This window comes from Callospermophilus lateralis, unplaced genomic scaffold, assembly GCF_048772815.1.
Source record: "Callospermophilus lateralis isolate mCalLat2 unplaced genomic scaffold, mCalLat2.hap1 Scaffold_550, whole genome shotgun sequence".
Lineage (NCBI taxonomy): Eukaryota > Metazoa > Chordata > Mammalia > Rodentia > Sciuridae > Callospermophilus > Callospermophilus lateralis.
Window position 1 is genome coordinate 165,110 of NW_027514478.1, and position 12,018 is coordinate 177,127.

A 12,018-nucleotide genomic window follows, 5' to 3' on the forward strand; every position below is an offset into this window, starting at 1 on the left:
AGAAGTAAAGTAATAGGCTCAGTGATACTCATAGCCTACCTAAGGCACATCGTGAAACAGGGACATTCAATTGTTTTGCTTTGTTTTGAAGCTTAAAATCTTTAAAAGAGAAAATTGAGAGGCTGATTCTGCTGAAAATAATGTGTAAAAATATGATATTATTAAACTATAATTTCTTCCAAAGAAACTAAATAAGAAATCTTATGCTAAAACCAGGAGTCTGATATTTTAGGAATGGAGCCAGGTCAGGGATGGATACATTTCAGTGAGTTATTGGATCTCGCAATCTTAATGGTAAGCAAGTAAAAAATGATTATAATTATGGTGACAAAAGCAGTTCTCTATCACAAAAGGGAGAAGAGAATTGGACTCACTCATGGACAGGACAGGGGAAAACGTTGGTCAGGAATAACTTTGCTAAATTATAGTTGCACCATGAAAGTTAACAGTGAAGGGATGCTTTCATAATAGGTAGGCACTTTAAAAAATAACTATTGAGTGAGGGAAAAGTCACAAAATCCTTTTAAATGATTTTTAACATATGAGAGATAAGTAGCTAAAAATATGAATCTCTACTGACTCATGAGCACATGATTTGACCAGTCTGTCCATGACCTGGGATAGAGGAGATTAAAAATCCCAGGGTCAAGGAAATCTGAAGACACTAGTGTATATATCAATGGAAATGTGCAGAAAGTTTGCAAATAATGTCTATTAATGATAACTACCATAAATTATTCAATACTATTAAATATTTAACATTCTTTGGAAAAGGGATATACTTTAAAGAAAAGGAGGAGTAAGAATTGACTTATGACTAACAGGCATTCCGATTGTTTCAGGAAATCTACTACCTGGGGGTATTCAAGGTGATGAAATGTGAAATTGTCTTTGAAATGTTAGCTATAATCTTCGGTGGAATTGACATTCTCTTTCAATTGTTGGTATATGGTGCTGTGTCTTTCCTGCTTGGTTGGGTTAAGGAACGAAAGTAGAATTTATAGGCTCTTCATAACTTTCTGGGACAACCAATGGGGTTTTTGTCTTCCTATGTTCACAGTCTTAAATTCTGCTGGTTAAACAGATCCTGATTCTCAGAGAGTGGTTATTTTTAAAGCAGATAGTGGGTACTCCTGTGGGTATTCCTTTGAATTGGAAACTTGGATTTCTACATGGTCACTTTGCAAAGCATCAGGCACTATACTGGATGGTAATTTGACATGTTTACCATGAGCATTCAGGCTGTCAGAAAGAAGCTGCCTGGAACCTTGAGAATGAATTTATTTCACATCCTTGAATGGCCAGTGATAGCCATGAAAAAGCAATTGCAGCAAACAGACTACAAGTAGAAAGAAACTAAAGACTGTAAAAATATGATAGTTTTAAACTATAATTTCTTCCAAACAAACTAAATATGAAAAATCTATGCTAAAACCAGGACTCTGATATTTTTGGAATGGAGCCAGGTCTGGAATGGATACATTTCAATGAGTTATTGGAACTTGAAATCTTAATGCTATGCAAGTAATAAATAATTATAATTATGGTGGCAAAAGCAGTTCTCTATCACAAAAGGGAGAATAGATATATGTACCTAAAGGAGACACAACTAAAAGTACAAAAGAGTCAGAACACTGTTGGGGAAATTTGCTCCTTGTGAGACAGAAGGAAGAGGGAGATAAAAATAAATAGATTCTATTCTACTCAACTGTCATTAGTGTTGCTTTGTAGCTGAAACTTTTCAAGGATTTCACAGAGTCAAGACTAAGATTAGATAAGCAAGATACATAGTGTATGAGAATTTAATGAGGTGCTCACTCTCCAGAGTCAGCTCCTGCAGGACCCTAAGAATGAGCTTTGCACCCTAGGTTCTTCACTTGGATCATCTTAGCTCAGGTTTTGTGGTTCAGATGACTCTTCTAGGCAATCAGTGAGATTAGCTCATGTGCTGCATGAGGGTGAAGAACAATGAAAAAGATGGTATTTCAGGAGTAGATGATGATAACCAGTTTTCACCCTTGGAACTGCTGTTGTATCAGTTCTTTTAAGACACTGCTAGTCTTCACCTTTCTTCTCTTTATGAAAAAAATGAGATTACTAATGCTCAAATGAATCCAAAGGACACCAAGACTATCCTAGATTCAATTCAAGTGCCACACTAGATTGTCACAATCTTGCCCAGTTTCCTGCCAGGAATTAAGAACTTTTCTTGCTGATCCTACACACAGTTTGCATTTTCCCTATAGTTACAAAATCCATACTATATATTACCACTAAAGCCACCATATGTGTGCACATCCTTAGAGAGAGAGGCTGGAAGGCAAGAATCTTGGCAAGAATCACACAGCAGCTTTGTCTTCCCCAGGTCCTAAATTAAGATGCTAGATGACACACCTATAAGTTATAGAAGAGTCAGTACACTGTTGGGTAAATTTACTCCTGTGGGACACAGAAGTAAAAGAGGGAAAAATAAATAGATTCTACTAAAGTGTCATTAATGTTGCTTTGTAGCTGAAACAATCTTGTCAGGAAAAGATTCTTTGTATTTCTTCTGTATTTCTCTTTATTCACTCCTTTATTCCATTTTTCTCCTATTTGCTTCCTAGGCATCTCATTTTACCACCATAACAAGATACTAGTATGAAAACTTTTTCTCTCTCTTTTTTTTTTTGGGGGGGGGGCGTAGATATAGCAAAGAAACTATTTGATCATGACTAATTCTCATAGATTTTTTGTTTTGTTTCACATGATAGTTTGACAAATAATAAAGAAATGAACAGTATTTGAGAAAAAAAATCCAAGAAGCAAAATACTCCTGCTCTTTCCAAAAGCATCAGGAAGAATTGCTCAGTGCATTTGCCACAAAGCACCACTTAACAGCCCTGCCCAGTGCTGCTACTCTATTACTTTCTATGTTCGGTACTAGAAAATGAGCCTCCAGTGCAGGACCACTTGACAACATCTAGAAATGCAAACATTTTGTTAATTGCAGCATGACTTTCTTCAACCAGTCAGCAGCAAGATAATCAGGAGCTATCAGACCAAGATATAATAAGCATCTATAAAGGATACTCACTAAGAATACCTGAACTGATTTACTGGGGAATGTTATTTGGCAGAAAGGGAAATAACTATTTGCTTATTTTTAAGTGAAGCAAGTTTCTGACACACATGATATAAAATAATAATTATTACATAACACTAAGCTAAACTTCTGCTTGTACCACATAGACAGAAATCCCATAATCATAAAGGAGAAATTTTTTATCTTTCTCATGTCTGGATTCAGAAAGTTATAAATTAGACATGCAGTTTTCTACACAGTACCTCTCTTAGGTACCTTGTTAAAGGTATATGTTCTGGCAGTATGAAGAGATGGCTGTGACACCTTCAAAGGAATACAAAGAACTTCACCTTTTTTCACGAAAAGTACAGGAATAAATATGGAAAGTTTTAGAAATTAAACCTCAAAATAGAAAGTTTGTAATATGCATAGGATTTGGAGTGTAGAATTTAAAATATAATACATTCATATTTGTGTGACATTTGATGCACCCTGGGTAAAGTGCTTATATTTTAAAAGTTTAGGTGTATAATATTAAATAGTGATTAATTACATATGATAAGTACATATTGAGCTTCTAAAATCACATTGATATCTAGACACATATTATTTATTGCACCAAGCATTTTATAAGAAATATGTCATTTAATGTTCCCAGAGACCTATGAAAAGTAATATTATTGTCTCTATATTATTGATGAAGTATTTGTGACTTGATTTATTTATTTTATTTACTTTAGCATGACATGTAAGAGACAGAGTTGGTACTTAATTCCAATATTGTTAGACACAAAAAGTTTATGTTCTATGAATTGAGAATACAATAAAATTGTTAATAAGCACCCTACTCACCAGAGTTAGGAAACTTTGTGCTTTTTTTTCTTATTATATAAACTGTGATCTTGCATCACACAACAGTCTGCCATCCTAGTATGACCCAATCTACATGCTACTCTGGTTCTCACTGTCCACTGTGCTGTGAGTTTCATGCTCTGTCATTGGCATGTCATCTTTAAACATCTTTATTCACTGATATCATTTCCTTGCTTAAATGGAAGCCTAGCTTTTCACACACATATGTACACATACATATAGGTATGTATATGAATACACACACATATTAAGTTTTCTTTACAAAATTTTTAGATTTACTTTATGTGAATCTGAATCACATCAATTTGATATAGCAAAATATAAACATTAATTTTCTTATGTTGCCCTGAATATTATCAAAAAATAGAATATTTACAAACACTGGAATTTAGTGAATTATAAAATGTAGTCAGAAACATTCTGATATTGATAAACAATGTCTTGTCAGTTTCAAAAACTCAGACTTATCTTTTTGACTTTTTTCCCCAAAATTTAAACTTCTGGATTTTCTGATTAACCATTGAAGACGAATGGATAAGAAATATAGCAATATTGTTTAAGCATTCATTGTGTGTGGTAGAAACAATGATAACATTAAAAATTGTACCTAAAATTAGCTTTGCTGAAAAATGAAGAAAACTATTACAATGTACATTTTGTGCATGTTATTTATTATAAAAAGCATCTTGAAATTATGTGTTTGCTAAATACTGTCTAGTTCATACCTTGTAGTTGAAGGCTTTCAAATCAGAGCTTCTGAAAATAAGATACTACCCTGATCAAGTCCAGATGGAGATTTTATCTCTCAGGCTTATTTACCCTAAGCCAATAGCAGTTTGTCATTAGCAGTTCAGGTTTTCTTACTCCAGCACTAGTTCCCAGATTTAGACTCAAGGGTTTCTGCTTTGGGTTAGGTTGTGATTCTCTGTGTCTCTCTCCAATTTGAGGAAATATGTTTGGTGCAGTTGCATGTATCTATTTTTTGCTTTTCAGTACTAAATCTAATCTCGTTAATCTTCACCCTATCTTTTTGGGTCTTATGTTTGGACATTTAATCCACTTTGAGTTAATTTTTGTAGATGGCATAATATAAGGATTTGGTTTTTCTTTTGAATGTGAATCCCCAGTTTTCCCAACACCATTTGTTGAAGAGATAAACAATATATCTGAATAGTGTAAGATTTGCAAATAAATGAAAGCAATGCAGATAACAACATACTGCTAACATTTGGATTTCAAAATATAGACATTTTTTCTCTCAATTTATACAATACCTCTAAAACAATAAATATAAAAATATCTAGGAATATTTGCCTTCAGAGATAGAACCAGTTGACAGGAAGACAGAGACATGTAGGAAAACCTTATGTTTAACAAAATTTTAATGTTTTATCAAGTAACATTTTTTTGTTTTTGAGTCGGGAGTTTTCTTTTTTATAATATATTTTATTTTTAGTTTTCTATGGGACCTTTATTTATTTATTCACTTGCAGTGCTGAGAATCTAATCCAGTGCCTCACACACGCTAGGCAAGTGCTCTACCACTGAGCCACCACCCCAGCCCACAAATAACATTTTTAAATAGTAAACTAATAAAATATTTTCTATCAATCACACTATTTTATTTTTTTCTATCATTGTTTATTTTTCTGGAGAGTGAGCACCTCATTTTACCCCAATTTTCAATATCCCTAATGCTTCAGAGAATTTAAAACTTTTGACAGCAAGGGGTAAATCACATTAATTTTGATGCATATTGAATGTGTAGAACTCATATGTTTCATTACCTGAAGCAATACACATGTATTTTATTAAACATCAGTTATTTTGACCAAAATCATTTCATAATGTTATTCAATAATTCTTACAAATAAAAATGACACATACTCAAAGTGGATTGCTACCGAAAATGATTTTATTTTATTTGGAAATGTGGTTAAAAGTAGAAAATGCATCCAGAATCTTTAACTGATGATACATTTTTATGGAGATATAGACAGATAAGAATTTATTGCTTAATTTTTAATTCTACTGCAAAACTACAAATCACATAAAATACTTAGAATTAAATGGACTAATATGATTGTTATCCAGTGAATTGGGAAACAAAATGAGAGTAATAAAATCATATAGAAAGAGAGAAAATGGATCCTTTTGGCCCCTCCCATCTTTTCTTATTAGCCAAGATTTCTAACACTTCCTCCAACACACTAAATCAAATTAATATTTCAGAATACAACTTTTCTTACTGTGAGGTTCCCATGCCTTCTTAGGAAATACTCTTACGTGTGTGTTCCAAGATATTAAATCCTGTGTAACCTCTACTAAAATGCTTCAGAGCTCAAAATTGATGTCAAATGTTAATCAAAACATTTTGGCAAGTAGAGAATTTTAATGGAATTGCTTGGTTCTTGAATTAAAGCAAAACTTTAGTCTCTGAAATATAGGGCAAAACCTTGGCATATCAGTGATACATTCTCTAGCATTCATTAGGAAAGGTCAATCAGCAACATAAAATGGATGTTGCTTACACAAGTTGGTGGTATTAAGTACATAGGTTTGAACATTAACCTTATCATTTCATGAATCTAATTGATTTGACTCTATTAGTCTTCGACAATAAAAACAATAAGAAGGGATTTTCATCAATTTCATTCATCTATCTTCCTTTAAAAACATATCTTCACCCTTCTTAGCTAAAGTTCTCAGAGTCCTTCAGGATTCCAGAACCAGTCTTGCTGAATTTTATTCCTTTGCTCTCATTTTCCTTTCTCGATGAAGTAGTAGAAAAAATGTTTTCTGTGTTATAAAAAAGGAAACATAATTTAAGTCATGAAAATGTTTTCCTTGAGATTTTAAATCAAGAAAAAATGCTTCTTCAATTTCTTGTAGGGAGTTTGAATATGCATATCCTAAATCCCTAGATTGTTTCAATTGTTATTATTATGGGCAAAATGTTTGCAATATAGAGGAAAGAAAACATAAATATTACCTTCTATCATATAATGATGGACATTTTTTGGAGTAGCACAGCAGATAGCATAGGCCTTTTTATAATTTATTTTTTAAAAAAAATTGATTTGTATCTGAAAAATAATTGTCTATAATCAAAACAATTGTGATTCTACAAATGAGGGAGCATGGGTTTGTACTGTGGGACTCACTAAGAAAATAGATGATAAATTTGATTGCATAGGACATGTCCCTCATGTATTTTCTGAAATCTTATATATGCTAACTATGTTTAGGTGCACTTGCATTTCTCAGCCTGTCTCAATTCTAATTTTCTTCAACAACACATAATATATACAAGCAACACAGATAGCATATCAGTATAAAAAAAGGAAATCAGACATATTTTATTCAATATTTCAAATCAAAATATAAATTTGCTACTTAATATTGAATGTGAGTAAGTTGTTTTTATATGAAATAAATAAATTGAATAAATTGTAGAATGCATCTTTTTGAAATATTTTGGACTATTGTGATGAACAAAAGAAATCTCTTCGATTAACTACACAGCATAGACTGGGTTTTCCAAATTCTTCAAATCATCTTGACCATTGTTTGATATATAAATATTTATAATTACTTTTGATTTTTAGTCTTATCTAATATACTATTTATTATCAGCAATTTAATTTTGAATAAAATTGAGCCTTATCTTTTCTGGAGGTAATCTTGGTTAGGCAGAATTAACATTTTCAAAATGGCCATACTAACAAAAGCATTATACAAATTTAATTCAATTTCTATTAAAATCTCAGTGACATCCCTCATAGAAATAGAAAAAGCAGTCATGAATTTTTTTTTGAAAAAAATAACAGACCCAGAATTACCAAAGCAATCCTTAGCAAGAAAAGTGAAGCAGGAGGCATCACAATATCAGACCTTAAATATACTACAGAGCCATAATAACTAAAATGGTATTGGCACCAAAACAGATACACAAGTAAATGATACAGAATAGAAGACAAAGAGACAAATCCACAAAACTACAATTATCTCATAGTAGACAAAATCACTAAGAATACTACATTGGAGTAAAGATATCTCTTCAACAAATGGTGCTGAGATAATTGAAAATCCATATGCAACAAAATTAAATTAAACCTCTATCTCTCATGCTGCACAAAACTCAACTCAAAGTGGATCAAGGACTTATGCATTAGAAGAGACCCTCTGCCTGATCAAAAATGTAGGCCCAAATCTACATCAAGTTGGCTTAGGAACAAGCTTCCTCAACAAGACTCCTAAAGCACAAGAAGTAAAATCAAGAATCAATAAACGGGATGGATTCAAACTAAGAAGTTTCTTCTCAACAAAGAAACAATCAAGAATATGAAAAGAGTGTCTATAAAATGGGAGAAAATATTTGCCATTTGCAACTCAGATAGAGCATTAATCTCCAAGATATATAAAGAACTTAAAAAACTTAACACCAAAACAACAAATAACCCAAGCAATATATGGACTACTGAGTTTAAAAGACACTTCACAGAAGAAGAAATACATTTGGTTAACAAATATATGAAAAAATGTTCAATATCTCTAGCAATTAGGTAAATGCAAATTAAAACTACACTGAGTTTTTATCTCACTCTAGTCAGAATGGCAATTATCAAGAATACAACCAACAATAAATGTTGGCAAGGATGTGGGGAAAAAGGTACCCTCATACATTGCTGATGGGATGTCAAATTGGTGCAAACACAGTGGAAAGCAGTATGGAGAGTCCTCAGAAAACTTGGAAGGGAACAACCATTTGACCAGTTATCCCACTTCTTAGTTTATACCCAAAGGACTTAAAATCAGAATAATATAGTGATTAGGTCACATTAATATTTATAGCAGCACAATACACAGCAGCCAAACTAGGGAACCAACTTAGGGTGTACTTCAACAGATGAATGGATAAAGGAAATGTGGTATATATACACAACGGAATATTACTCAGCAATAAAGAAGAATGGAATTGGCATCTGTGTGTAAATACATGAAACTGGAGAATATCATGCCATGTGAACTAAACCAATACCCCAAAACCAAAGGCCAAATGTTTTCTCTGATATGTGGTACTAATTCACAGTAAGGGGGTGATTATGGAAGAATAGAAATACTTTTGACTAAACAAAGGAGATTGAAGGAAACGGAGGGGGAATGTTAATAGTAAAGATAGTAAAATGAAATGGATGTTAGTATCCTATGTTCATATATGATTACATGACCAATGTAATTCTACATCATGTACTACCAGAAGAATGAGAAATTATACTCCATAAATATATAATATGTAAAAATACATTCTCCTATCATGTATCACTAATTAGAACAAATTTTAAAATTAAAAAAATAGTGGTGATGGCTATGTATATAGATTTTCCCCAAAACCCTTTTATAAATGTATTTAAATAATATTTTTATCAAAAATAGAGTAGAACAAATTAAAATTGCATTAAAAATAAATGTACACAATGTAGAAGAGTTACCAAGGCTTTTAAACACTATCCAGTTCTGGTTTGTCTCTTCTTATGAGAAAATATTTTCCCCCTCAGAGATATAACCTCTTCAAACTTTGTGATAATCACTTGCTTGTATTTTTCTTATTTACATCTGTTTTGTCTACCTAAAATTTTATTAGCAATTTGTTTATAATCTCTCTCTTTTGTCATTTTTAATCTTTCTAGTCTTTTGTTATTTGTTCTAAAAAGTAAATTTTGTTTAATTTTATTCTCCAATTTGTTTACTCTTTTTTAAAGTTAATTTTATTTTTATCACTGCCTTTCTTCTGTTAAAGTTTCATTTTGTTGTTCATTTTCAAACTTCTTGAGATAAATACTTGTATCACTCAATTTTCGCTATCTCTCTCTTCTACAAAATCGTAGGAAAACTTAATGCTGTACCTTTCGTAGGGCATACCATTTATTAGTATACCAGAAATTTCTCTATGTAGTATTTTCATTAATGTTCAATTCAACACACATTTTCTAGTTTTTGTTTTCTACTTTTTTGTTTGAATAATTCATCATTTCTCCATGACTTGTGAATGTGTTTGAAATTCTAAAGATATTATATTTAAGTATTACTATTTTGCTAATATCTAACATAAGTGAATTTGGCCAGAGAACACATTTTATATGATGTCAAAGATTTTAAATTTACTGATAATTCCTGAAAAATATAGAGTTCTTATGTGTCAAATTTTATAAATTATTGTGGTTAAGCTTAAAAATCCTGCATAACTCATTCTTATTGAGAATAGTGTTCTATATGTCATGCTTGAACATATTCAGGCCAGGTTTATTAAATTTTTGTTCACATCTTCTGTACATTATTCCAATTATTTTGTGTTGGCATTTGTTCTATAGATGGGTAAGAGAAAAGCATTAAAGTTTTCTACTCTTTCGAGTTGTGAATTTTTAATTGTCTATTTTTTTCTTGATGTTTTCAGCTTTATTTTTCCCTGTGTATGTGTGTGTACACATTTTGTTCTAGCTTTTTACTCTTCTCCTATATCAGATGTTTCATATTTTAATTTTGTAAAGGAAAAAAAAATAGAACTTGAATATGAATAATTAACTAAAATATAATTCAGAAACTTTATCTTAATTCCTGACAACACAAGAATTGCGGATTAGTTTAAATCTTACCTATCTACTGCTAATAGTCATAAATTTTCACTCTATTTGGTTTTAAGATGGTGATAAAATTTTTGTCTTACATAGACTTGCTTATTTAGCTCCACCATTTTTTAAGTCAGAATAAGTGATAGTTTTTAATCAGGATGATTTTACCCCCAGGAGACAGTGGAAATATCTGAAGACATGTTTGACTTCAGCAACCGAGTGGGTGGGTGATGGTGTGATTGATATCCTGACATTCAGTGTTTAGAGGCCAGAAAAACTTACGAAAGTTCTCTAAATGCACAGAGCAGTGCCCCCCCCAGAACAGTGAGTTGTCTAGATCAAACATAGACAATGCTAAAGTTAAGAAAACATGAACAGGATTATGCCCATATTAAAAAAATAAAAATCACACAATAAAATTCGGTCACTCACACCACATGGTCCTGGACCGGAATCACCCTCTCTTAGTCTACCAGACTGAAGAAGTGATTATCAATAATTACTGAATATCATTCCAAACAGAATAGTTCTGGAGAATCTTAAATGGTACTAAATATTTGGCCTGAGAAAAGTATATGTCATTTCTGCTCACCAATTACTGCCCTATTACAAATGTAGTTTATCTACTCCATCACAAAAAAAGCCTAAAGTAACTTCCTTGCACAATACCGGTGATTCAGAGAGGCAGAAATAGTCGATGCACACCATTAATGAACTATCCCAATCTGTCTTGGTGTTCATCAATTATTTTGCCCTCTTTTTCTCCCTTAAACAATATATAACCACCTACCCTGAAAGAGAGGAAAATCAAATCCAGGTGCAATGTGATCTGAATGACAAGATTTCTGCATGAAACACAGTAATTTTTAAATAAAAGATAATTTGTGGTGGACACCATTCCTATTGATGTGAAAAATAATGAGATAAAAGAAAGTATGTTTGCTTTCACAAAATACACTGGAAATGTTATCCCAAGGCAGAGAAAGGGAAAACAAAATGAACATTTCTATTTATACGCCTTTGAAAGAGAAACCCATGGAAATTACTGGACTGCAGCAATTCTGAAGCCTCCAATTGTGGAAGTTTGAAGGTTTTCTGTCCTGAAAATGGGTAATGGGCTTTGATTAGGCTTCATTTTTATTCCTTTTCATAGAATCCCCAAGTCATTATTTTTTGTGTGTGTTTCCGTAATCTCTAAAAATTTCCTTTAATCACAGGGAAAGTAGTCACATGAAAATATGCCTTACTTGGTTGCTTAAAGGATTTATCAATCCAATTTTTTTTTCCTGTGGATCTAGAAAGTTTGTTTGGCAGTATAATAGTTTAAGAAGTTACTGAACTTTTTAATTCATTAATTCTAAACAGAATCATATGCCATTTGATTCTTGATTATACCTCAAAGGCACACCTTCAGTGACCTACTTCTTCCAGCCATTCCTACCTTCCTACAGT